This window comes from Melospiza melodia, chromosome 3, assembly GCF_035770615.1.
Source record: "Melospiza melodia melodia isolate bMelMel2 chromosome 3, bMelMel2.pri, whole genome shotgun sequence".
In the NCBI taxonomy this organism is placed as follows: Eukaryota; Metazoa; Chordata; class Aves; order Passeriformes; family Passerellidae; genus Melospiza; species Melospiza melodia.
The window spans coordinates 126,529,528-126,556,376 of record NC_086196.1 but is presented as its reverse complement, the minus strand read 5'-3'; the positions used below and the strand labels follow the sequence as shown (position 1 = coordinate 126,556,376).

The 26,849-nt window shown below is 39.5% G+C and overlaps 1 long non-coding RNA gene across 2 annotated transcripts in view; it reads right to left on the bottom strand.

Moving 5' to 3' along the window:
* LOC134416403 (uncharacterized) overlaps positions 1-26,849 on the bottom strand; it is a 152,574-nt gene that overhangs the window by 9,904 nt on the left and 115,821 nt on the right. Inside the window, exons 4-8 of one of the 2 annotated variants that reach the window (XR_010027261.1) lie at positions 14,571-14,621; positions 10,072-10,170; positions 9,376-9,555; positions 9,134-9,288; positions 1,280-4,271 (exon numbers count right to left, since the gene is read on the bottom strand). This is a non-coding gene — a long non-coding RNA (uncharacterized LOC134416403). Of the gene's footprint in view, positions 1-1,279; positions 4,272-9,133; positions 9,289-9,375; positions 9,556-10,071; positions 10,171-14,570; positions 14,622-26,849 lie in introns of those variants that run through there. The other variant, XR_010027260.1, reaches the window with a different exon arrangement.

The following is a 26,849-nucleotide window of genomic DNA, read 5'->3' as shown; positions in this document are numbered from 1 at the left end:
TAAATCTGGTACTACTTTCTGTAGGGTTGGAATGGAAAGAAAGAAAAAGAGGGGGACATATGAATTTAATAAGCTCAGGCATAATTGCCATGAGTAAATGTTAATGCATAGGGATGAACTTTTATTTTTACTTTATACATATTAATAGGCTGCCTCTTTGTGAAAGAGTGACATCAGACATTGATAAATTTGACAGAAGTGAAAGGAAAAAATGGTTGCACTATTAGGAACATTCCTGAGGTGGTGTTGAACGGTGGCTTTGATATATCAGCCTTCAGTTTCTGAGCACATTCGTATTAACTTGTGTGTACATCCAGAATTCAAATGAGCTGCTCCCTTAGATGCTGACTTTTAGCAGCAGTCCCACCAGACAGGCTGAAATCAAACCTACAGTTTCAGAATGTGGTGTAGTATAATTTTCTCAGTACAGTTTGTGCCTGCTGACTCTCTCAGAAGATTAGAGAAAGAGGAAGCATATTGCAGGTCGCTAAAGATCCACACAAGGCTGAAGAGTGAAAAAGAATCTTCAATGAACACACTGCTCCAAGTACACCCTCCTATGCCAAGAGATCCATGCAAGGCTGTGTTTATAATATTGCTGAAAACAGAGAGATGACAAATTCCTTGGAATGCATTCACTTAAAGGCAAGTGAGTGCTAACCACTGACATCTGAATGCCTCAAAATCATCTGAACATTGGTGCATTGCCCAGCATGGATGCTCTTTATAACCCTTCAGGAAACCTCTGAGAAAACAGTGCTACACCTGCAAGATATGTATTTGTCTAGAAACATCCTACCAGTACAGTAAGTGTCTGAGAATCTTACAGTAAAGCCAGCATGCACAGGTGCATCACATGGCTTGGGATTCACAGTGAGGAATAAATAAAAAGCTGAATCCATGCATCTTTTTCTCATTAGTCCATTGCTTTTAAAAACTAGACACCAGGAGGCTGGAATTTTAAGGTGGGAGTTAATACTACTGACACACACTTCTGAGCAGCTTCAAACCAAAGGGGGGATAAAAAACAAAATACAACCAAGAAAGGAAAATATTTGGGAAGTGGTAAAGAAGGCAGCCATAGAAAATGAATATATAAAGAGAAGAAACAGAGATGAGTGAATGTGTGCTAGATTATATTAATTATTTTACCAGAAAATTTTGGTTTGAAATTTGAGCAATTCAGTGAGATTTCTGTTATAATGTCTGCTTGCAAAAGACAAAAGGAAAATTCTTTTTAAAAAAGTAAAGTATTGAATAACCAATTTCCCCTCCTTTTCCTCATTAGAGTGCAAGTACTCCCTTTGGAGACAGATACAAAAATTAGAAATAAATATTCACCTTTCTGTTCAATGCATAGGAATTAGGTTTTTATCCACTTTTTATCTAGTTTCATACAACAGTTAAAATATTGGATTTTTTTCCCTTTTATAAATATCAGTCTCCTTTTGGTAAGCAAATGTAGGACACCATCTATATTTTTACCTTTTTTTTTCAGGTGTCAACCATAAGACTTCTGGAGAATTAATTAGCCTGTATAGCCAAGATTATGAGTAGCAAATTAGTAACAAAAATTAGCTCTTCTATGCAAAAAAAAACCCAAGCATTTGAATCTATTCAAGACAAACAGTTTTTATCAGACCTACTGTATATTTGAACCTCTCAATGCCTAGTATCACAGCATGCCTAGTAGTTAAAGATAATTAAAGTAATAATACACCTGCTAACTGTGGAGATACTGTGCCTAGCATCAGACTGCTTAGAATTACTAACACAAACTGGCTGAAGGGTTGAGGATGCGGTTTGCATGTTCCTGCTGGCAAAGAGAAGCCTCAACCCTCATCCTGTCATCAGTGAAATAAGGCAAGAGTCCTTTCATTTCAGAGCAGAGGCCACAGCCTAACAGACCAACCATCTCACTGATTTTCTTCTTCATCATCAGGTGGACCAATTTCCCTCTTTTTGAACTGCCAGAAACAAGTGGCTTTTTATTAATATCTCTCTTAAAAGTACTCCAACTGCTTACTTGTGCTCTAAATTGCTGCTAAGTGATTAATTCATCTTTTACCTTCTCTTAAAGAAGCAAGCCTCTTCAAGACGGGACCTGAGTTTCCCTCACCCCACGTTTTCAGCATCATCAACATCAGCATTTTAAGTAAGCATCACTGTCTAAAGAGCAGATTGCTTATGCATGACAGAAGTGCTCAAATACTGTGCTCCTATTCAGCAAAAAATATATTCAAAGACCATAGATAAGCAGAAAGACATTATTTAAAAGATCCTGTTTTTAGTAAGCAATATGCTTACTGTAAGGAGAGAGGTGTTTTATTTAACTGGCAATGACTACACTTACTCTGAGCTGGCAATAGCCTGCAACAACAAACACATCCAAGTGTTTTATGCAGCCCTGGATACTCATTTTCCTCCTCCTGCAGATACATTCTTTCTATGTGTCCAGTGGCTAGAAGCCAAGAAACTCATTTCACGCTTGGTAATTCATTGCTAATCAGCGCTAATCTGTTTGGGAAAACATGTATGGCTCAAGCACAGAGAATCAGATCACTTTGGCTGCTTTGTTGGTGACAGTTCACCACCAAGAGCAGCTCTCTGACCTCTTCCATGGGACCCACATCAAGGTTCACTTACTCATGTAAGTTGTTCCATACAAAGAATTTTTCTTTTTGAGATGTGGACATTTAAAATGAAAATAATAATGAATTTTGGTACAATGTGCACCAATTTCACAATTCACATCTCTGGGATCAGTAATCACTACTAATACAAGTTTACCACTGCAAAGCTTGTGGGAGCCTTCCTTGGTCCTACAGAAATATACTTAAATGAAAAAAAAAAGGGGGGGAGAGAGCTTTGTAAGGAAGGCGCCAGCTTTGCTTTGAATTTTTGGCACTTGAATTTCTATGGGGCAGATATCCATCAGCCCAACATGTTATATGGGCAACGATTAGGAGCAAAATTTGTATCACAGAATCACAGAATATGTTGAGTTGAAAGGAACACACAAGGATCATTGAGTCCTGCTCATGGCCCTGCACAGCACCATCCCCACAAGTCACACCATGTGCCAAAGAGCATCATCCAAATATCTCTCAAGCTCTGTCAGGCTTGGTACAGTGACACTTCCCTGATGAGCCTGTTCCAGTGCCCAACCACTCTTCTGGGTGAAGAACCTTTTTCTAATACCCAACCTAAACGTCCCCTGACACAATTTCTGGCCATTCCCTTGGCCATTCCCTGTCACTGGTGACCACAGAGAAGAGATCAGTGCCTGTGCCTCCTCTTCCCCTCACAAGGAAGTTGTGACAGCAGTGAGTGAGGTCTCCCCTCAGTCTCCTCTGGACTAAACAGACCAAGTGACCTCAGCAGCTCCTCATACAGCTTCACCTCCAACCTTTCACCATCCTCATGGCCCTCCTTTGGAGAAGGCCATTAAGGTCCCCAATGGTTTAATGTCTTTTATGTATTGTGCCACCCAAAACTGCCCCCGGCACTTAAGGTGAGGCTGCCCCAGTGCAGAGCAGGACAATCCCCTCCCTTGCCCAGCTGGTGATGCTGTGCCTGATGCCCCTGAGGACATGCTTGGCCCTCCTGGCTGCCATAGCACTGTTGGCTCATGTTCAACTTGCCAGAACCCCCAGGTCCCTCTCATGGGACTGCATTCCCCAGTCTGTATGTACATCCAGGGGCGGTCCACAAACACAACCCTGAAAATTGCAGCTTCCCCATAAAAACAAATGTTGACTGGGAAATAAATGGAAACAAATACCCCAAACTTAGTGAAATCTACCAACACTTGGCTTTGAAATCCTGGGAAGACGCTCAGACAACAAATATTGATTTTACTTCATGCAAAATAATGTTTATGTTACTGCTGCAAGATTCCGTCCCTGATACTTTCCCGTAGGCGTTGAGCCATATGTTCCTGCAGTACAGCAGAGGCACAATTGAGCTCCTCTGCGGGACGGCGCCCTGCCAACGCCAGCGCTCTCCCAGGCAGCAGCACTGCAGAGAGGAGCCAAGGCACACGCAGGCTGTGGGCACTCCTGCGTCTCACCCTCCATCCCAGGGCTGGATTTTGAGCCGAGGCTGCTGAGGCATGTCTCAGCTCAGCTTGACGGATCTCTCGGGTGGTTATTCAAATGCGATGTTGTCCCAGTCTCATCTGGATCGCCTGCATGACAGCATTTCCCACTCATCCAGCTTTTTTTTTTAGTCATTAAAAATAAGACAGCGCAAGCCTCTGAGAAACCTGTCTGTAAAATAAAGGTCTGCATTAAAGCCAGGTATGAAAAACTGTCTTCCTGACAAGCAGTTGCTATTTGGAGGTGCATCTATCTCTCAGGGAATCGGTTATGTGCCAGCAACAGAGAAACAATCCCATACAAACAGCAACATTAGGGGAATCTTAAGGCCAAAATTTAAGCACTAAAAAGACAGAGCGCACCTCAGGAAAAGCTAGATTAGCTACCTTATCACTGCTTGCAAGCATGCATACAATATTACAGCCCTTAATTAAGCAGACATGTTTTCTCTCTGATAGAATGAATCAGATGGTCTTCTAGATTTTTTGTGTTTAGCATATATTAACAATTTTTCTCTTTTCTGTGTGTCCATCATTTAATTAGCATAAAAGTCCCCTAATCCAATGTTTGCTTGGTCATCTTCATGACATATACTCCTATCTCAAAGGTACTCATTTTAATGATTTCATCAGTACAGATGTACAATGCATTCCACAAGACATTTTTCTCTTAAGAGACAGATGTACTTCTTAGCAGTAATTCATTACTTATTAACTCGCAAGCTGTTTTTCAGACAAATAAGCTCACAGTTCCATTACTAGTATCTTTTAATGATGTTTCTGTTTCAGATTGCTTTATCATTGGAGTCTAATCCAAATTTCACTGAACTTTCCCATTAATTTTAGTGAAAGGTTCTGTTCTTCATTTTCCAAGCAGCTCAAAGCACATCTCAGGAAAATCTGTACACTATTTATTCAAAAAGACATTTTAAAATAGAAAGCAAAATATTTCTTTAGCATTAAATCGCTTCTCTAATGAGCAAAACCTCCTACAGAGGTTTTTCACTAGTTAGCTGAGAGCACATCCTAGAATACAGTAAGTGAAAGAAACCTGCATGCTGAATGATGAATGGGAGCAGGGTGTTTTCAGAATTACTTCAGAGGGCAGCACAAATGAGTTTCATATGTAGCCTTGCAAAATCATCATGTTGGGCAAATTTGAAAACTTATTCAATATGGTATTGTTAAGCCTGAGAACAGATAGATTACTGAGGGTGTTAGAAGAATAAGGTGATCTCTGGATCTCTGGGCTATTCACCAGTTATTCCATGCTTCTAAACACAACAATGAATCTTGAAAGATTTCATGCTAGGGAACACAGTCTGTAAAGAGACATAACACTGAAAGGCAGAATCTCTGTAGAGTGACCCTTTCCTTTATTGCATTCTCCTGAGATTCCACCTGGATTACTGCATCCAACTCTGGAGCACCCAAATTAAGAAGGACACCGACCTGTTAGACAGCTTCAGAGGAGGGCTACTACAGTGATCAGAGGGCTGAAACATTCCTCCTATGAAGTCAGACTGAAAGAGTTGGGTTGCTCAGCCTGGAAAAAAGAAGGCTTCAAGAAGACCTTACAGCAGCCTTCCAGTCCATAAAGGGGACTACAAGAAAGCAGCAGAAGGACTAATCACAAGGACATGTAGTGATAGAACAAGGGGAAAATGGCTTTACACTAAAAGAGGGCAGGCTTAGATTAGATATTAGGAAGAAATTCTTTACTGTGAGGGTGGTGAGGAACTGGAACTAGCTGCCCAGAGGAGTTGTGGATGCCCCATCCCTGGAAGTGTTCAAGGCCAGATTGGATTGGGCTTTGGGCAACCTGATCTAGTGAAAGGTGTCCCTGCCATGGCACGGGAGTTGGAAGTAAATGATCCTTAAGGTTCCTTGCAACTCAGGGCATTCTGTGACTGCCCTGCAATTCTCTGTACTAAGCATATTTCTGATTACTGGAGCCCTGAACTTCACACTGCAAAGGACTTAGGTCTTTGAGGACCTTCTGAAAACCCTAACTTATTTTATAAAGTCCTTGATCTTGTGCATTTTACAACCACAAACCTCTCCAATCATGCCCACTCATTAAATTGATTGGTACAAACTATGAGCACGTGTGAAAGCCAAATCAAACTGGGATTTCCCTGTGATAAACATGGTGATCAGAAAATGCCAAAAGGGAATAATCTGTTTAGGCATGAAGCAGGAATGTCAATATACCCCCAGTTCAGTGGTCATCCTTAATGGTTATGAGATTTCAATACTTCTATCATGATTCACTCTTGAAAGGAATTCTAAAACTTTTAAAGGATACTGAGAATATTGCTGTGTAGAGAATACACCCATATCTTACCTCTTGATTTCCTCCTCTCACTTTTCTCCAAACTTAAAAATTCTGGTGTTTTTTGCTGTTAAGTAGATTCTATGGTTTCAATGATTTGGAAAGAGTAAATGAGAAATTTTTAAAAATTAAGTATTTTAAACATTAACTTCATAACTATGTTTTATTAAATTAGGAATATTAAGTACTAGTCCCTCATACTTCATACAAAGAGAAGGGAGGAATTATCCTAAGGGCACCTTATCATGGGGGACAGCTATGCTTTTCAAAATAGTCAACCAGCAAAATACTAATTATCTATAATTTATATTTTTTTTCTATAGGGTGGGACTGCTGATTGACCCCGTGGTTATTAGAAACTGAGAGGACTTCTTAGACAATCAATTTTCTTTCCTTGTCACAACAAACTTATTCCCTGTAGTTTCTTCTGTAATTACTTATTCAGCAGTTTATTAAAACATAAAAAAGAAAAGCACTTGTCATTCTTTTCTGAACTTTTACAAAAGAATGAAGAGATTTAAGCAAGAGAAAAAAAAGAGATCCTGTACTCCTGTCTTATCAATATCAGAAAGTCATCCTAATAAGGATTATTCCTACACTGACACCACAGCTCTTCCTGTTTCTATAAAACTATTCACAAGTTGCATATATTTCCATATTTGATCTGCATTAATATTAAAATCCTCCTGAAGTTTCTGGAAAGATTTACATGTTTTATCATCAGATAAATCCTTTATTATCTTGTCCCAAAAGTTCATTCTTCTTTAAAATGCAATAAATATTTAATTTGAACAAACAAAGCAAAAGCAATTAAGGAAAAGAGGTGCCCTAAGAAAAAAAAGAAATCTGAAGATTGAATTCACAACTGCATTTGCTGTCTGTGTAAGAATTTCTAGAGTCAATATCAAATAGAAAAAGAAGTAGCAAACACCAAATCTCATATGTAGAAGTCAGAAGATATACCAGGGTATTATCCTCAAGCATTACATTACCATGCACTGATATATTGGATGGATGAGTAGCAGAAGAGACAGGATATTGCTGTGGTTGCTGGAGACAGAATGCAAGAGGCAGGTGGCATGACAGGACTGAATAGACAGCAAACCCTCTGATAACCCTGGCAGGAGGAAGTGGTAAGCAAAACTCAGTATCTTTTGGACTTTGTTTCCCAGGAGCTAGAAGGTGTTGAAAGGTTTTATTTATTTATAGTCAATCCTTTGGAGTTATAAATCTCACAAGAAGCTGCTCAGGAGACCAGAGACTTCTCAAGAACATCACACCTTGTTTTGCTTCAGCACTTTGCATCCACCTTCCTAGAAGCGTGCAGAGGTTTGCATGGAGGGAGGCATTAACAAGAGAACAGGGGGAAGAGAGGAGGACCCAGAAGCTCTTCTTTCATTTGTGCAAAAATACTACAAGAAAAGAGTGAAATAGATTTAAAGGGAGATAATGATAAAAGTGTTGGGACTTGTGTCTGAGGCAAATTTCATTGTCTTTAAACATAGCCTAGATCTCAAATACAATTTCTATTTCACTCAGAATATACACAGCAAATGCTGCTGGTCTCACTCCTGATCTTTCCAAGCAGTTTTCTCCTACAGTAAAAAAAAAAAAATTCATCTTTATCTTATTTGACTATCTCTCTTTTTGTCCCTGCTGTGCCTTGCAATCCCCATCTCTGTGCCATCTGTCAGTGAGACAGGCCAGGGAAATACAGAACCACTGGTACTTACAGCTCTTGAAACTTCTGGATAAATCATTAGAGAACATGCTATAGGGAACAACTTCACAATGACAAGGAAATAAAATCAATTTTATAATAAGTATTCTCGAATTCTTTTTTCCATAGGGTCAATCCTCAGTCATTCCCATAGAAAACTCTACCCAAGAGGGAGGAAAAGAGAAAAATTGTCTGAGGTTTCCCTCTGAGAACATTTACTTCTTCCTTGGAAGTGTGGGAATTTGCTCTCCATGCTCTGTGGAGCAATGGTGAGGGGATTAGTCTACAACTCCATTAGATTTTCCCAGAGCCACAGAGGCTGTGCAATTTCTGGCTCTTTTGTAAATGATAGTTTGCTCAAAAGGCCTCCTGTTACACTTGAAATATAGGACAGGAGTTACCACTTTAGCTATAGACCCACACAGAGAACCCAGAGACAGAGGAGTGAGGTGGTGCCTTGGGGTGCACAAACACTTTTAATTTATAAACCATGCAAAAAAAAAAACAACAGGGGTTGGGGGGCTCTCAGGTAAAGATTACATGGAAAAATATGTTTTCTATTGACATTGTTACTTTAGAGTGGAGTTGAAAGTTTCCTGAATAGGAAATCAGCATCTAAACTAGCACTAAAACATTGGTGCATCATGCAGGACAACACTGGGCTTTAGTACAGATCTTATTCTCATATAAAAAGCCACCAAGCCACTGTGCCTCTAGGATTGCCATCTGCAGAACACATAATCTTTAACATGTCACAAGTCTTTCTTGCTCTCAGAATTCGTTTCATGTGATATCCTTCTCCTTCTATTTCCATTTCAGAGTAAGCTCTTTTACCTCCTCCCACTCCACTAAAATGTTGATGTGTCCCGGCAGCTGAAGGTAAGGGGGAGTCACTGATGTTGTCATGCTTGTGGAAACACTGTGCAGATGACCCACCATGCTGACTACCTGAAGACTGCTTTTTTGATCTGGTACTCACATTTTCTCCTCCTTTGCTACCTCCCAAACATGTCCATGTGTCATTCTCTGTGTGCAACACTGGTTTTCAGGATTTTTTTCTATGTGCAAAGAGTTTTGACTGAGGTCACTGGGTTTTGTTTTGAAGACCCCAGGATTTAATTTGTCCTTTCATACCTGCAAAGAAGGCAAAGTTCCATATCAGTATCATTCATCAAATCTGTGATTTCATGATGGTAAAATGGTGGATGTGAATCTTATTACCACAGTTGTTCCCTTGAGCCTCGGTGGTGGAAAAAAAGGGCATCAAACCATATATGAGTAATTGCTGTAGTCTTTGAGGTCCCTCTGTTGTACTCATATAAATGGAGCATCAGCAAAAATTATTATCAGGTCAGGTAACTCTAAGGGTGAGATCCTCAGCAGATGTGAATCACTATCACTCTAATTAAAAAAAAAAAAGGTCACCATTAATGTCACTTTGAGATTTGGATTTAGGAAGCATTTATCTTACTCTGCTCATCCGAATTTATGAGGAACCTGTACTTAAAAATTAAATTGCATTTGAGAGTCAGGAAAAAAATCAGCTTTACATGAACAATTAAATGTGACAAAACTGTACCAAACAAAATTCAGGACTCTTGAATTGCTAGGTAATTTATCTTAAAGAACATGCAAAAAGGTGTTTCACTGTCATAAGAAGTTGTCTGGTGATAACATCAAAGCTAACATAATACCACTGCTGTTACCCTTCAAAAAAAACTTTATCTGCAGTTAAAAGGATAAACTGGGCACATTAGAAAGGTAATCAAAAATCTAAAATTAAATAGTTTTTAGTGTCCAGTTAAATTAAATGAGTAATGGAACAATCTAAGAAAATACAGCATTTCATTTCATGACTATTAAATGGATGGCTATTGGTGCTTGTTATGATTATAAAATCAAACTTCAGATACTCACATCTCCCCACTTTTCAACTGTTCCAAAGTTATAGCTCTGTCACTTCTCTATAGTACAAAAATACAACACAGCTTCTTGCAATTTCCTGAGACACTGCACCTGTAATATATTCATGCTAATTGCTCGAAACTCATGCATACAGATGACAAAAGAAGCTGAGCGGCAATTCAGCTTTTTCATGCAAAGGAAACATAATTGTTTTATAATATGCTGTAAGTTTTGAACCTGCAGGTTAAGTATTCATTTAATTACTTAGGGAGAGGTTGCACTTCTACTCCTCTCCATGTAGAAGAGGCATACTGCATTGGTGCTATGCCAGGAGAAGGGTGAAGAGGAGCTCAGATTTTGAGTTTTCCTTCCTGTCTCTCTTCTTCCTGCATCTCTTCTTCCTGCATCTCTCCCTTTCCCCTTATTGCTTCCAGTGCCTCTGCTCATCCACTTGCCACTGATATTTTCAGAAAAAAAGTTATTCAAGCCAAATATGTTGAAGAGCAAATAGAGGAAGAGGAGAAGAAATGTGTTTCCTGCACAGACATATGGTTTCAACACAGGTACCTGGTTTCAACACAGGTATTGCAAGTCTCCTAAATAAGATCATTTACTAGTTAAGGGATTTTATTTCAGACCCTATCAACAGAATGGCAGGAAAAAGAATGGTTTCAATACAAAGTCAAAAGTATTTTGGGTTTCTGATAAGAGACCTACTTGTCGCTGCAACAGCAGACCTGGCAAGATGCATCAGTAGCAACCAAGTATCTCCTTTGGCTCATATCATTGAAGTCTGCGTTTTACAAAATTGAGGAAACAATTGAAAAATTTACATCTAGATTTGTGCGATCCAGTAGTTGTAATATATTGTCTGCACCACACAGAGTCATTAACTTTGTCTAAATGTACTTACTACATTAAAAAAATCATCAAATGTCCTGAACATGGCTTAAATTTTCAAAAGACTTCAAGTAATTCAAAGGACCAGTTTCCATTTGTACACTCCAAGTAGTAAAGAGACTTAACAGAATTAAGCAATACATCTTCCTTATAGTCCTAAACACACCTCTTACAATACTCACACAATTTTTCTGTGGATAGGCATATAATTATGGAGGCAACAGAAACCTGCTGAGCAGTGTATGGATCACACTAGTAACAAAAAAAATTCAGGTGAAAGGAATGGTGCTCATATGTGTCCAGAGAGACAAAGTCTCTGTTTAGAGCCATTAAACTCCTAAATAATCTCAGCCACTTGTATGATACAAAACACCAGATCTACATTTTTAAAGATGTAATGGTAGCCCCAGAGATATAAGAGCTTTGGGGTTAGATCACCTTGTGATAGTGTGGAGAACGGAGTCCAACTGCTCCTTCTGACCAAACCACAGCCTGAGCCTGAGTTCAAACCAGCACCCCAAGACAGAATCCCAACAGTCAGCATTCCCTGGGGTAGGAAAATTCTCTCAGACACCAACACAAGAGTTTCCCCTCCTCATAGAAATTATTTGATATGCAAAGGACTGAGGTAAGGAAGAGTGTCTTTAACCCCAGTGACTAGGAAATGTATCTAAGATGGGTGTTCAACTCCACATCTGATAGGTATCACTGCTCCAGAGCAGGAATCTGAACCTGGCTCTTCTACCTTTCTCTCACAGCTACATTTACTTTGAGCATGTTGAGACCATGCTGGTAACATCAGGTCCATAGCAAAGACAGTCCCATTTTGAAGGCTTCAAGGTTTTAACCACAGCAGTCCTTGAAGTAGATCTCAATATTTAGGTGAGTTTGGACAGCAAAATCTTGAGCATATGCAAAACATAACATGCTAAACTAATAGTCAGGAGATAAGTGACAGCTGAGGAGTAATTATTCCAATGGTAGATGAATGCTGGGACAAGGTGATGCCTACATTCTGCAGCAGATTATGATGACAGAAAAGCTTTGAGCTGACTTTCACAGTACATCCACAGAGTTCAGCACAGCACCATGCAGAGACAGTCACACAGGTCTCAAAGGCAGCCTAGCCTTTTTGGTATGGCAGAACATGCATTATTAAATTCAATCCCTGTTTCTCAGCAGAGCTAATTAGTTCAGGTGCAGCTCAACGCTGCTATAATTATACTCCATCTGCTTCCAGAGCTAGCTAGTTTGGGTGCTGAGAGCTTGGAAATTTCTCTGCAGTACCCCCTCATGGGAGAGGGCATGATACTATTATGTCCTTAGGCGTGAAAAGAGATGGATTGACGCTTTGGTCTCTTTGATGATGCCAGCCTTAGCAGCCTAAATCCTGCCGAGTTAAATCCTCTCAAGGGACAGATTTTTTTAAGATGTTTAAATAGCTAAAGCCCCAGGTATGGCCCCAGTGAGATTTTTGAAAAATGCCTCATAAGCACTAAGTGTTTCTTGGTGGTAAATGACTCTGTAAGGCAGCGCTGCAGTGAGAGCCCCATGTCAGACACCCAGCCGAGGCAGTCTGTCGCAGGCAGCAGCCCACGGTGCCCCAGCTCTCACCAAAACTTTGTTGTGCTCAGGTTGGCTCTGCTGCCTTGCAATCCAGCGTGTAAGTGCTAAGACTCATTTGGCTACACAGAGAATATCAAGCCTGTCTGCTTCTCAAGAAACAGATAGTGACAACTCAGATGAATGCTAATTTAGCACGCAGTATTTGCTCGCTTTAAAATGAAGCCTGGATCCAAAGACTACTGCAGAGAATAGACTATCTCTCCTCCATGTCAATTCATATTGGATCAGGCCTTGAATTTGTGGCATGAAGCAATTAGTATAAAATAGATTAGGCAACAACTTCCTTTATTCAGTTGTACAAGTTTTTTCAAGATGAACTGATTGCCCACATTTGTTTCATACAGGCAGCTAAATCATCAATACCAACAAGACTGGCATTAATCAACAGAATTACCTCCTCACTCTCACAGGCATTTAGCCTCATATCACTTCACAAAGGCTGTCAGGGACTGTCTGTAGCTTCAAGCACAATACAGCAGCTCCACAGCATGTTTTTCCAGACACTGGAGTCATCCATATGCATTTGGCCTGCAAGCTTTTCAGCAGCACACTCAAATGAGAACATTTTCAGTGACCACATGAACCCTGCAGCATGTTCTCCCCCCATCTGCTTTGTTTGTCCACTCACCACCACATATAGGTACCTGTAGATACATATGTGCATATGTGACCAGGGAGTGTGTTCTGCTTCCATGTGTGCTGTGCAGGTGTGACTGACACCTGCATTTAACAGGATGGCATCTATGTGAGCATCTGTGTCACTGCCATTATTAATTTGACACTCCACACTGCTGTCAGTGCCAGCTCTCCCAGTATTTTTCTCTCAGCCTCTGCTTGCTTTCTGCTTTCCAGGGGCACTGGCTAAGGCTGCTGAGACTGTTAGACATTGATTGAAACTCAGCCAGTTTCTACTTATTTAACCAATATGCAGACATTACTTTATGAAATTATTTTAGAAAGTGACAAAGGGAGCTGCCCCACATCACCAGCTCTTAGGAGAAGAGCTCTGCATTTCTGCTCTGGTTCGGTTATGGCTGTCTCACTGCCAAGCTACTCTCAGAGTGCAGACAGCTTCCTATGCCTTTTCAGACATGAAATAATTACTTGTTTTATATATATATATAAAGAGTGCTGCCTATTACATGTGTATATTCAGTCTTGCTGTCCTATCTCTCACACTGCACTGCAGCTTTGGACCATGTGAATGGAATGCTGTGAGGTGGCACCCCAAATGCCTGTGTGAGCCCAGCCCTGTGCCCCAGCTCCACAGCCATCCCCACCAGTACCCTGTGCCACCCCACAGCACTGGGCTCACTTGCTCTGAGGAACTCTGGCTCTCTTAGGACACTCCATCAATGGCAGCAGGCTCCCACAAGGCAGATCAGACTGAAAGGCAGTAATTAGTGACTGAGGTGGTAGAGAGCTGGTATAAGGGATTTTTGCCCATTTCTGTGCAAGGCTAGCAGTTTAACTCAAAGCATCCCCTGCAGTGGTTTAGATTGTTAAAGCCTGACTGTACTGAACAGAGGGAGGACTCGCAGGCAGTCACGGCAGAGAGGCATTTTGAGAAGCTGTCTCCACTCAGTCACCTCATCTAGGCTGTGAGTGACTCAAGCCTGTGCAGTGTACATTCGAGCAGGTTAGTTAAAACCACTGACAAATAAAAATAACCTCCCTGGTTTTGCACTGGGCAGTGGAAAAAATGTCACACAAATGATGAAGCTCAGCTGAGAAACCAAACCTAAGAACTGAAAGTCTGGCTTTGGCTGTGGAATGAGCTGGACGCAATAAAAAGGGATCAGGTTGTTCTCAGGTCTGAAGCTCAGCATTAAGGTGTGGGCCAAAATAAAACTCTCTTAGACATGACCATAAGTCATTCAAGAAGTCTCATGAGCTTCACAGCTCCCCTGATGACCAACAGGTCAAAGACAAATGCAGCAAAGGAAAAGGAGTTTTCCAGAACTCAGAATTAATTTTTGCTTTACCTTTTTTCCTTGGTTCTTCCTTTCCTTCTTTATCATTTTGTAACCTTCTCTCTGTAGAAAGAGAAATTTCATTTCAGTGTCTGCTTTAGCTTTAAATTTGAAACTTTCAATTTTTATTTTCCACCTCTCATTAATATGTTGCAGATGACTTATTTTATTAATTGCCATATATTTTACTAGTTTATTTATTTTTCTGGGAAATAAATACTTTCCTGACCTGTTCCAGTCTTGTACTAATGCTTAGCCAAATATCTTAAGGCAGTGAAGGAAAAAACAAACAGCTGAACATCTGCTGAAAAGGTTGGAAGGGTGAATAATCTTTAATAGCTTCTAATGAGCTTCCAGAAATATACTGCAAAGGAGCAATGCACAGATATGAGTTCTAAACCCCTTACTTTTAAGAGCATCCTGCTCAGTTATTTCACTCATTTACAGGCAGGAGCAAACTCAGATGCAAGAATATGTTGCCAGGTATGTTTAAAATGCACCCTACAAGGACATATCTCTTTCTTCAAGCAATCATTAATTGTGCTTAGCACTGCCCCTGCCTTTATGTTTTATTGGTACAACTCAGGTCAGGAAGACAGGAAGGAGTCCCTTATCAGAGCTGAAGCTCTCCATCATTTTGGGGCACCATTTGTCTGTCTTGGAGCTCCACAGAGGCAAACTGAGTGAGTACACATAGGAGCCCACCTGCAACCTGCATCCAAAGGTTCCTTTGGTGATGCAGATCAGTGCTGCTCCTCGAAGAGAGCATTAGAACAACAGGCTCAGCAGTTGAGGCAGCTGTACAGGCATAGAAAAAGTGTTGCTACTATTCCCCTACTTATTGGCCAAAGCAGTAGCATGGAGGTTGCTGAAGAGTGTACCCTTCTCTTTGTCTTGCATTTCAATTTCTCCTCTTTGGGCTGCGCTCATTTCAGCCACATACACCTGCCTACCATGCTCAGGCAGAGCATATAAGTAAATGCAACACAAGGAAAGTCAATAGTTTCACTCACTCACAATAGAAGTGAATTTAGCCATAAATCAATAAAGAAAGGCAAAATGTTCTCTACGTGCCTGTTCTTGCTGCTGTCCTTCATCTGAAGAGTTCAGCCCCACTTAGAGAATCAATGTATCAATAGAGAGTAAACTGTGTTTTCAATAAAACTGAAGATGTGCACAGATTCAGCATTATATGATTATTAATTTCCAAAGTTAGACACAAGCTTTTAACAGTTTCCACTAAATCTCCAAATGAAATTGAAGCACTTGGATAATCATCAAAAAATACTATATTAAAATACTCTCCTCCATCCCTCTCCATGTGCAGAAGCAACTTGGCATACTCCTAGGCAAGCAAGGATACACTCTTGACTGAAAGCAATGGTGCTTCACTGCCTCTTATTTCTGGGACAGCCCTAAGCTCATTCTGCCACCTTGTGTGATCAACATATAATACAGCACAGTCTCATTTTCAGGTCCATATTTCTTATTCCACTCCATTAAGTCTCGCCTCTTATTTAGTACTCCTCCAAGCTGGGAGTCTGTTAAACTATGTGCAGATAACCACTCATCTCTGATATTCTAATACGGACTGCCAGGACGAAGCAAATTTAATGTTCCATTCATACTCCACCTCCCTAAAAGCCACTTAGTTTTATTAGAGAAGTGAATAATTCTTATTAATTATATGAAAGAATGTTCATTCTGTTAGCTTATTGTTAGACAGTGGTTCTCTTGCACTTCATTGAAATTATTTGCTAAATAATGCCTATGAATATTTTTAGCTGGTATTATCCATTCAAAGCAATTTGTTGAAAACAAAAATTCAATTCTTCAAAAAAAAAACACCTTGACCTGTGTGACTAGCCACTCCTTCTCTTATGGCCTATTATTTCACCTTTATAGAAATAGTTTCTTTACATTTAACCTGACTGGAAAACTGTGAATGTTAGAAAAACATTTGGCTTTCAGTGTAAAATGTCTGTTGAAAGAAAATACAAAGGTAGTCTTTCAGAAAGTGTGACCACTGTTTTCTCAATGTTTCTAATTTTTGCTGCTGTGTTCAGTCGTGACATTACAAAGAAAAAGGTTTTTAAAAAAAAGCAAAAGCGTTTAATGAATACCCCAGTTAAAGCCTGTAGGATATAAGTCTTTGTTTTGATTAGCTGAATGAATTCAAATATCTTGTTCTGGAAACAGCCAAAGCATTCCTCAAGTTCATCTACACAAACTGTCTGAAGCTTTAGTTCAGCTACCAGGAGAGGCTCCGCAAGGGATTCACAGAGCCAGGAATGGCATCTGGTACAATGTAAAAATCAATAATGCTGCATGAAGCTGTTACCTACGGGCGTCATCTCTCTTCTGAGCACCAGCAAGTGCCCACATGCATCGTAGGTACTGAAACACATAAATGTGACACCAGCTGCCAGTGCAGAGGGACACTTCTCCCTGTCCACAGGAAGGCACTCAGTGCATCCAGTTTTTAAATGCCTGTGAGCCTGTGTGTGCTGATCCGCCGTTCAGCAAAGGTGACAGAAGGCAGGAGCCAGACAAAACAATTATCAAAAGCTCCTGCTAAATCCTACAAATGCAGATGTTGACATCTTTTATTGCCTTATGCTTGTCAGATACAGAACTACATTTCTTATCAAAGTGAACTACGACTCAGACTTAATTAACCAGAACTGTGGCGCCTACAAGATCTATGCTAAAAGCATAGTGAGTGCAGTCAAAGCAAAATTCATTCCTGTAGTCTGGTGTTAATGCCTTTTACACAGGGAAATAATTATAGCTAAAAGCTGATGTTTTCACTTCATACTTACAGAATACAATTCCTCTTACAGAATCTCATCATCACCTTAACTCGTGGCTGTGGTCAGAAAACTGTTTATGTTAACATCATACCATTTTACTCCCCATATATTCTGCAAGTAATCAAATCACAGGGCTGATCTCCAGTCCTTCTGTGAGGAGAAACAATCGAGGCAGGAAGATTCACAGTGATTTTAATAAGAACCAGGGAAAATATGTCTACAAGATACAAACTCAAAAAAATATGCAATTTGCATGTCAGAGACAGCTTTAGTAAATTTGGAATTTGGCAAAAATCTTCAGGCCACACAAATATCCTTCCACAACTAATAATGAACCAATTTCAGAACAATTTCTTTTGTTTCTTGAATGACCCTGTACAAAATTTTGACCTTTCTTTTACAAGATTTTTACTAAAAGGATTAATAAATATATATATCTAAAACCAAAACTGAAATTTTTGCCTCCAACTGTATGTTTCAGGTTGACCTAAAAGGGAAAATCATATTAAAATATGATTGAAAAGTACAGCCTTCAAAATATGTTACACACAGTTCTAATTTCAAAAGGCTTTGGCTCAAGTTTCAAAAGCACAGAGCAACCCTACAATGTGCATAATTATCCTGGTATAAGGGAACATAGAGTAAAGGGACCCGTAAAGTTTGAATCCCTTTACAGGCTCTTGCAGAGCCCTTGGCAAGTCATTTCATTCCCTTATATCTCTATTTCCCTGTCTATTAAGTCAGGGCAATAATACCTACCTTCCCCGAAGAGGTGACAGTAATTAAGTCAATGTTTAGCATAGCACTTTCAAGACGCAAATCCCTGCATTAAAGTTCTAAGTACTGTTATTATTATCATCATTATCACCGATTATCATTAGGCTAAAGCTACTGTTTAATTCTGTATGTTCTCATTCTGAGAGATACATTCAACTACCATTGTAAGCTAATTATACCATCTACTCTTAAGTATAGGAGTACAAAAGCATACCTTCTGCTGCATTTGCAGTCTGTTCCCACTTTCAAATTCTCTTTGTGTAAAGGGAAGTATATTCTTAACTAATGCCTTAAGGAAGTTTGCATGGTATTGCCAAATTAGCTCATTGCAATTAGTATCTCAGGTTTCTCTGCAATCCCAGGAAAATAGCAGTAGCCACAAACGCAGTTAATAATGATGACTTTGTAAAACAGAACTGGAGGCTGATATTGAAAGGGCTGTCAAAGAGCAAAAGGCTGCATTTCAAATGACCTTTAAATCCGCTGCGACTCCTGCGGAGGATAAGAGGTAACATGAGTGACAAGAAAGGCTTTTCCAGCTCACCAGATTTCACCAGGTCAAAGAAGCATTTGTAATGAATAAATAAATAGATAATTCATCCCCCAGCTGTTTCGGCAACTTTACAGATATGAGAGCAGGTAGGAAGCAGGTCTGTGAAGCTGGATGGATTTCAGAGACCTGAAAAACTGTTAGAGAACCAAAGAACTGAGCCCAAGTTGTTCATTATGCAGGACAGAAAGGAACAGAAATTTGCCCACAGGGCTTCAGATGCACTATGTATCTGTGAAAGCTGAGGCTTTAAAATGCCAGTGTCAAAAGTACTTTCCTAAAGTACTTTCCTAAAATCGTCTTGACTCAGTTTCCTCTGGTTTTGCTCACAGGAACATGCAGCCATGCCCCCCTCTCTGCTCTGGAAAAATAAATGTGTATGAACTTCAATATGAACTTCCAGATGGGCACAAAGGCGGCCAACACCTCAAAGCCTAGCTCTGACACAGACAGACACAAAGACACACAGAAAGACACACACTAAAGAGGTGGTGTGTCACACTTCCACATGCAGCTATGGAGAAAACCACTCTTCTCCTTGTGATTGTTTATGCATGAGGACAGCACATTAGTGTAAATAAATAACTGGTTTTTAACAGATATTGAAATTTTACAACTGTCATCCTTGAAATAACATATTCAAGATGAGACATTTTGTAACAAAAGTGTTTTACATTTACACAATCTTTCTACTTAGTATTATCAATGCAAAAATATTTCTGAAGTCAAATAATTAAAAGTGCATGAAAAGATTAAGAAACAAAGTAAATGTTACTTTTTATAGGGAAGGAAACTGAAACATGGAGACTAAAATCTGTATCTATTCTTAGCCAGCTGGATGAGACAAATAAGGGCTCACATTGTCAGTCCTGGCATATCACAGGTATACCAACCATTTGAGGAACACTGTGGCTCCAGTCTCTCCATGTATCAGGGAATCTCTGTGCTGCAGGGAAGCCTTTTGCTGCAGCCTGGGTCTCACCCATACCAGAGGGCAGGCAAAGGCAGCTGCAGTGCTCACCAGGATCCTAAATGCCAGGCAAGCGCTTCCCAGCTAATAATTAAGAATAGTCTGAAGCACAGGGACTGGTGGGAACTCTTTCCTCTCCCAAAGAAACCTTTCTGTCAATTAATGTGACTCAATATCCACCCCTACATAGGTTTTCCTGTTTTATCCAACCGTCCCATAGAATTTCCCTATGGAAGGACATTCAAGACATTTTTGCTCAATCATATTGAGAAAAAGTGATCAATGAAGCTTTTTCAAAGGAGAAGGCATAAATTACTTCTCTAATGTAAATATGGTGCTGAGAAATGAATGGACAGTATTGAATGGCATTATTACCCAGGAGAATGGGAGAAAAGTCATAAAACGCACACACACATAGACAGTTGTCCATCTGCTCTCTGTCTTTATTTAGGTCTTGTAGAAAGCTATCCTCAGGTAGGGTGGAACTGGCTGTTGGTAGAAGTAACTTTTTATAATTTCAATAAGAAAAGAGAAAGAAATATGCATTGTAAGAAGAGAATTCTTCATATTAATGGTATGTGCATGGTCATGCAGTGCTATCAGCCACTATAACTCAAGTGAAAAAGATTTATTGGTAAGCCAGTATATCCCCTTGCTAAAGTTCCATGCAAGTCATTTCTTCTTTTGATTAAAACATAAAAACAGCCTAATTTTCCCTATATGAGAAATCCAAGGAACAACCTAGAAGCATTATCTCTGTCAGGCAGCTATCAACTGCCTTTCCTTCTTTGTCTGGCATTCTGGCATTCTAAAGTACATTTAAGCATTACCACACTGTTTTAAAAGATAGTGAAAGTGGGGTAGGATCAGGCTGTTCAATAACATCTCAGATGGTTCTCATTCTTTAAAACCAATGCAATTTAAAACCTGTGCAATATGATCAACTTACTGACAAGTTGCAAAATATAATTAATTGTAAAATATCATGTCTTATCATATATAGTATAAAAAATATTTATCACTGTAGTTAAAAATTATGTAGTTCTAGTTCCCAGACAAAACACAACTATAATTCCTTATTTTATTACTTCATTGTTTCTCTTTTAATTAACATTTGAATAGGTTCAGGAGTGGATGAAATTACAAGTCTAACCCCTGCCAAATCTTCAAAACCCCTGGACATTTGTATCTATCTCATTCTGTTACTCAAAGCATCAAACTGATAGTACTGGAAATTAAATTGACCAATTTATTCATCACTGAAGCAGGGCTTAAACCTCAGCAACGTGATTGCCATCATGTCAGTGCTGTCAATGACCTGAGTCTTGAGTTTCAGAGATCGCCCCAGTAACACTCGATAATAAGTGGCAAAACATTATTACTTCCTTTGGTACTCATTATAAAAACATTAATTGGGGTGAAAGGTAATCCACTTCATATGCTAAGTCATGGATCTTCTCTAAGGGTGGACAAGGGGAATTGCAAGACTAAGTATGTCATCATGATTTGTTGCCACAAAATTTCCTTGAAGTTTGAATGAACGGACTTCTAGAGGGCATCACAACAAGGAAAAGCATTTAAATTATCAGGTCTGGCCTGAAAGGTCAGATTTGATTTTTCATCAAAATGAAAACATAACAGAAATGGGATGAGCTCTGACAAAGTGTCTGCACAATTTATGCAGCCCACTTTTTCCATTATCCTGTTTTGACTAGTTTAACTTTATTTATTTTAGGGAAGCACTACATGGCTCACACATTGCAAGTAGTTAAAATTCATGGTTCTTTTACCACACCACCCCTATTTTCTCTCCCTTTTAAGTACTGTTTTCATAAAAAAAAAAGGCCAAAAGAAAAAAAAACCAACCCACACCATCACCAATTTTCTACAGTTTGACTCCTGTTGCAGAAAAGCATTAAACTCACAGCCAGGAAGCTGTTTTCCCCCTTCTCAAGTGCTGTCACCCTACTTCTTTAAGCTCTGTTTTATCAGTTGCATAGAATTTTTTTTCTTCATTTCAAAGAGCACATTAAACTCTCATTAACAGAAAGGGGAATTAAGCATGCACAGTTAGAAAACTAATAAAAAAATTCTGCACTAAGCACAGAAACAGGATTCCCCTGACAAATGTGTATTCACTAAGAAATATCACTGCAGGTAACAAATAAACTCCCTTGGCTAAGTCAGATATCATTTCCAAGGTTTTCTCAAAGCAGGCTCTCTCTTGGAGACATTTCAGCAGGAAAGAATGGGTTCTGCTCAGCCTGGGTTTATCTTGAAATTCTGGACTTTCATGTTCACAGAACAATAATGTTTGAAAAAACCAAAAATTTAAATTAAATCCCACACCTCATAAGGAGGCATCTCAGGGGCCAGCTACTGGCAGGGCTGGAGAGAATGCTGCTGCCAAATGGAAAATGTGATCTGGCAAGTGGACCTGAAATCTTAGATTTTGAACTTGGCAGATCTGAAAAGTCTTGGCATTTGGTTTTAAGGTCCTGGAATGCGAAGCTTGCAAACAAAGTTTTTCCCCATAAGAGCATAAAAAGCACCTTTAATATGTGTAAAGCAAACTTCCATCTGCCCTTCTTATAAACAGACCTGGTGTGTTTTGCTGAGTATGAAGTAGCCTGTAGAAATCATTGATTTTGCCTAGATATCCTATATTCATCTTTCTTTGTCTCATATGGGGCCCCTGTGACTTTTTGACCTTCCCATAAATTTTAGCATCATGCGGAAGGTCAAACAGTCAGGGAAAGCAAAAAAAGGATTAAAAAAAGAAAGAGCTGCAGTGGATGGAGAATTATCATCATAAGCTTATTATATATTTCAAACACTGCAGACTTTAATGGCAGCAAGCTTTTAAAAGTTCAGCCACTGCTTTTACTGGTATAAAGGGATACTGTTATTTTTTTCCATCTGATTTTTAATACCACTAATCCAAAGAGTTACTAAAGTCTTTCTGAAAAGTTATATGAACTATTTAAAATATTTTTCATTCATTTAAAATATTTTTTAAAATTAAAAATATTATTTTTGAAAGTTTCCTATTGTTCACTTGTACCCTTGACAACAGGAAAGAGTCACTACACTATTTGCCTCTCTGTGTTCATCTTGGCCAGAATCCTCTCTGCATTTTCTGGCTTTCAGTTTTTTCTTCCCCCCCTCTCCCCTCTTCCCTCCCCCCAATTTTTTTTACAGGAAAGAGAGGGAACAGGCAGTACTGGCAAAGCACAGCTTTGAAAGTAAATAAAGACGTGGTTGCTGTCTATTTAGTGGCAACATATTCTCATTATTGGTATTGTTAGTGTCATCTTTACCAGCATTATAGCTGGAGCCTAAGCATCTAAGAGACACAATTGTTTTCATAAGTCACATCTCTCCTGCAATTTGCTTAAATGCTGTGAGTGAGTAATTTATCCTGTTAATATCTTGTTCAGCTATTGAGAAGTAGGAGTTAGAAACCACAGAAAAGAAGCCAAAGACATAAGGTGCAAAGGAATTTTAAAAATTGTTCTGTAGCTGAGCCAACCCACCTTGGACCCTGCATGTGCAGAAAGTCTCCAGCCCATGAATCATCTATATAGCATGCTGTGGTCCACTGTGCAAGCTGTAGAGAAACACATGCCAAAAGCTGATCTCCAAAGCCTCAGACAGCTTAGTCGGTATAAATTATCTCTTAGGATGAATTATTCTGCCTTGATTTGAGAATTTGACACTCTCTCCATTTGTAAGTTGCTTCCTTCATCCTTTGCATGTGTTAGCATAGTACTGGAATACATTTAAAATCACAAGAGGTCCATTCCCATTAGTCTGTAAGGGTATTTCATGTAAGTTTTTCTTTGTTTCTAAGTATTCTTTTGCCCAGGTTTTTTTTCCCCTCATTTATCCTGAAAAAGGAAGAGAAAATGGCATAAGCCCTTTGTAATGTTTCACCCTTTCTTTCTTTTTCACTCTTACCTTTACAAGACCACAATATTACCATTTATTCCTCTTCTCATTCACTTGAAACTACATTTTTTAAAAACTTCTCTTTGGATTTACTAGATAAAACATGCATACCTTCCAGTCAGAACTGTTTATTGTCAGTGAGTTTTATAGGTGAAAACCACAGATGTATAGTTTCTAATAAAACAAAAATGAAATTTTATTTCACGCCCCCAGTTGAGCAAACCAGAGAAGCCCTGTTCTGATGCAATGCCTGGGATAGCTGGGACAGTCTGCCCCACAGGAGAACACAGCAAGCTTCTCACACCAGTCTCCCGAGGATACACAGGTGATTTCGGATTCAAATCCTTTCTCCATCTCTCTCCTGAGGATTTCCCCTTCATGAGAGAAATCTCCTGCTGATGCAGAACTACTGTGCTGGAACTCACAGTGCACCCCTCCTGGATACTGGGCTGGGGTGATGCTCTCCAGGATGATAAACTGGCACCTCCAAGGAGGATTTCACTCACAGGCTCACAGGCTAATTTAAAGGAGTGCCTAGCTACAGTAAGATGTATCAGCAAAGACTACTGAAAAAATAATGGGCTTTTAAAAGAAGACATATTCCAGAAATTATCTGCAATCTCCTCCAAAATCCTGTTACACTTGACAGATATTCAGCCAGGATACAGGTAAATCTCAGAGTTAGCCAAAGGCACTGGACTTCAGGGTCTGTTGAAATTCTGAGTTTATTTCCATGAGAAAAAAAAAAACCTATTTCATTTTCATTCATTTATCAAGCGATGACCATAATATCAAAATAATATATAATTGCCAGACTAATGAATACCAGGGATAAATGGCCTTGCCATCCCACAGTTAGTCTCTGCTACTCTTTAGCCAAACTTGGTCCCTAAAAAATGTATGCCTTCCTGAGATTCCCTGAAAGCCAACATTACAGTGAGTGAGACAGCAAAGTGAGCATAAAAAGCAACTGCACAGGTTGGTGTTAAACTACCCAGTTAGACAGACTGGGGAAAGTATGACTTTTTGGGAAAAAACCTCATAAGTGCCGCAAGACAACTTACTGACACAAAAATAGATAAAGGTACCACAAGAAGATAACTTGGTACTATCACATTTTATTCTTTACAATCTCTGAACACCCTTAAATATCTAAAACACCCTGAAGCCAACATTCGGAAGTGGAAGACTTTGACAAAGAATTGAGCTTGCTCCCTGCTTCAGCACATACAGGATCTTGTACATGACCAACATGAAAGGCGGCTGCCGCGGCAGACCTTTGATGCTGCCCGTGCCCTCCAGTGCCGACACATCCGTCTGCAGAGGCAGCTCCTCTTGACAGACACTCGTTCTGGACCTGCATGCATAAGTTCAGAGGCAGAAGCCATAAAACTTTCTCAAACACTTCACAAGTTCACACAGCAGAAGCTTGCTGGTGGATTTGGCCATTGTTTAAGGCTCTCTGAAAACAGATGGAAACATGATGTCTTCTCACGAGTTTCGTTCCCACATTATTGCCACAGATGGTGCTCTCGTACCTTTGAAGAATAGCTCTTCTTTCTTACATAAGCAATAACATGATGCAAACTATTCCACATTACTGCTGATATAACTGATCTCAAGAAATTACTGCTGAGACATTACAATGTTCTACCATTTATTGCTCTCTGCCCCTCCCAGAACAATATTCTGTTTCTCCATTTAATCCCCTTGTACTCAAAACCAAGAACAGGCAAGAACACACGCTGAAATATCAAATCAGGTATTTATCTAAAATTCCTTCTCAAACAGTTCCTATGCCCTTACTGAGTGATTCTATGAATGTCAGTGTTTACTGAAAATTAAGGAAATATTTTTTCAAATTATTTGATTAAAATATTGTTCTGTTCCCTGTGGGAGATTTTTGTCTTTTCTTCCCACCCCACCCCCTCCCCCCCACTATGAACAAGTAACTGGATAATTATATTTCAACCTCCCAAGGCCTCATTCTCCAAATCAATCTAAATAATAAATCAAGCACCAATGGGAGACATCTTGGTTGTCACAAAAGGCCTCTAGATTTCAGTATCCAGAATGTCATACAGCATTTGCACTGTTGTTGCTGTACATTTGCAACTCTTAAACAATGACTTCACTGTTATTTTCTGCTCATGAATATAGGAAAAATCAGGTCCTGTTTACACAGAAAAGAATTTGAAAACCTCCAAGAGGAAAAATGCTTCCTAGTCCTCATTTACATCAACCATCCACTTGCTAAGGAAGCATACAATTCAGCAAGCTCTAAAAATTGAACTGCCTTATTATCACAGTAAATAAATCAAAAATTCATGCAATCAGTCAGTTGTGCCTGTTGATCACCATCTGGCAAACCTGAAGTCCAGTCCAGACAATGACCTCTGGCCTCTAGGTGAAGTGCAGCCTGCTACTTATCATCTATGCTTTCCACACCTGGCTGCTGCTGAAGCAGGTTGACTGCACTTTTAACACATGCAAATTAAGTAATTTTCCTTGGTCACCTCAAAGCCCTCCCATGTGCCCCAGAGGGTCCATGCCTATATCATACTGTGATTTTGGGGTTCACTTCTTCAGGTCAAAATGTCTGAAACGGTAGGATGGCTGCATTATGGTTTGCCACCAGAGAGGTTTTGTGGTGTGGTGAGTATTCTACACGTGGTAGGGTCTGTCATGATGGAGAACAAAAAAGCCTGAGCACAACAGACCCTCTGGATGGTGCTGGAAGTCTACAGAGTGGTGAAATCCATTTAGTTGTACACATGTTGCCCACAAGGCAAAATATTCTTTAATATCCACGTGAACATGGCCACAAACAATTGTTTGAGCACTCTTCAGAGAGTATCCTGAGTGGAAATTTCTGTGAAGAGCCAGGAAAGCTGGGCCCTAGAGCATACTGGGGAGTTATTTTTTAGCCATCTGGGAACTTTGAAATCAAATGGGGGAGACGAAATTTTAGAAGGTTCTACTTATTCTGGCTTTGTGACTCACGAGAGTTTCACGACTGGAAAAATTTCTGTTATAACCTACAGTAAAAATGTTATTCACTTATAATTACGGGGGGGCATCACCTTTGCTAAGTTCCATTGTGCAAAGAATAAATAAAAGAAATAATCTAGAAGTGTATAAATTTCTGTTGCCTGAGATATTATATATTTAATTACATAATTTTAGCTAGTTTCTTCAAGTATTTCCATTGTGTCTTTTCTGATTCATGA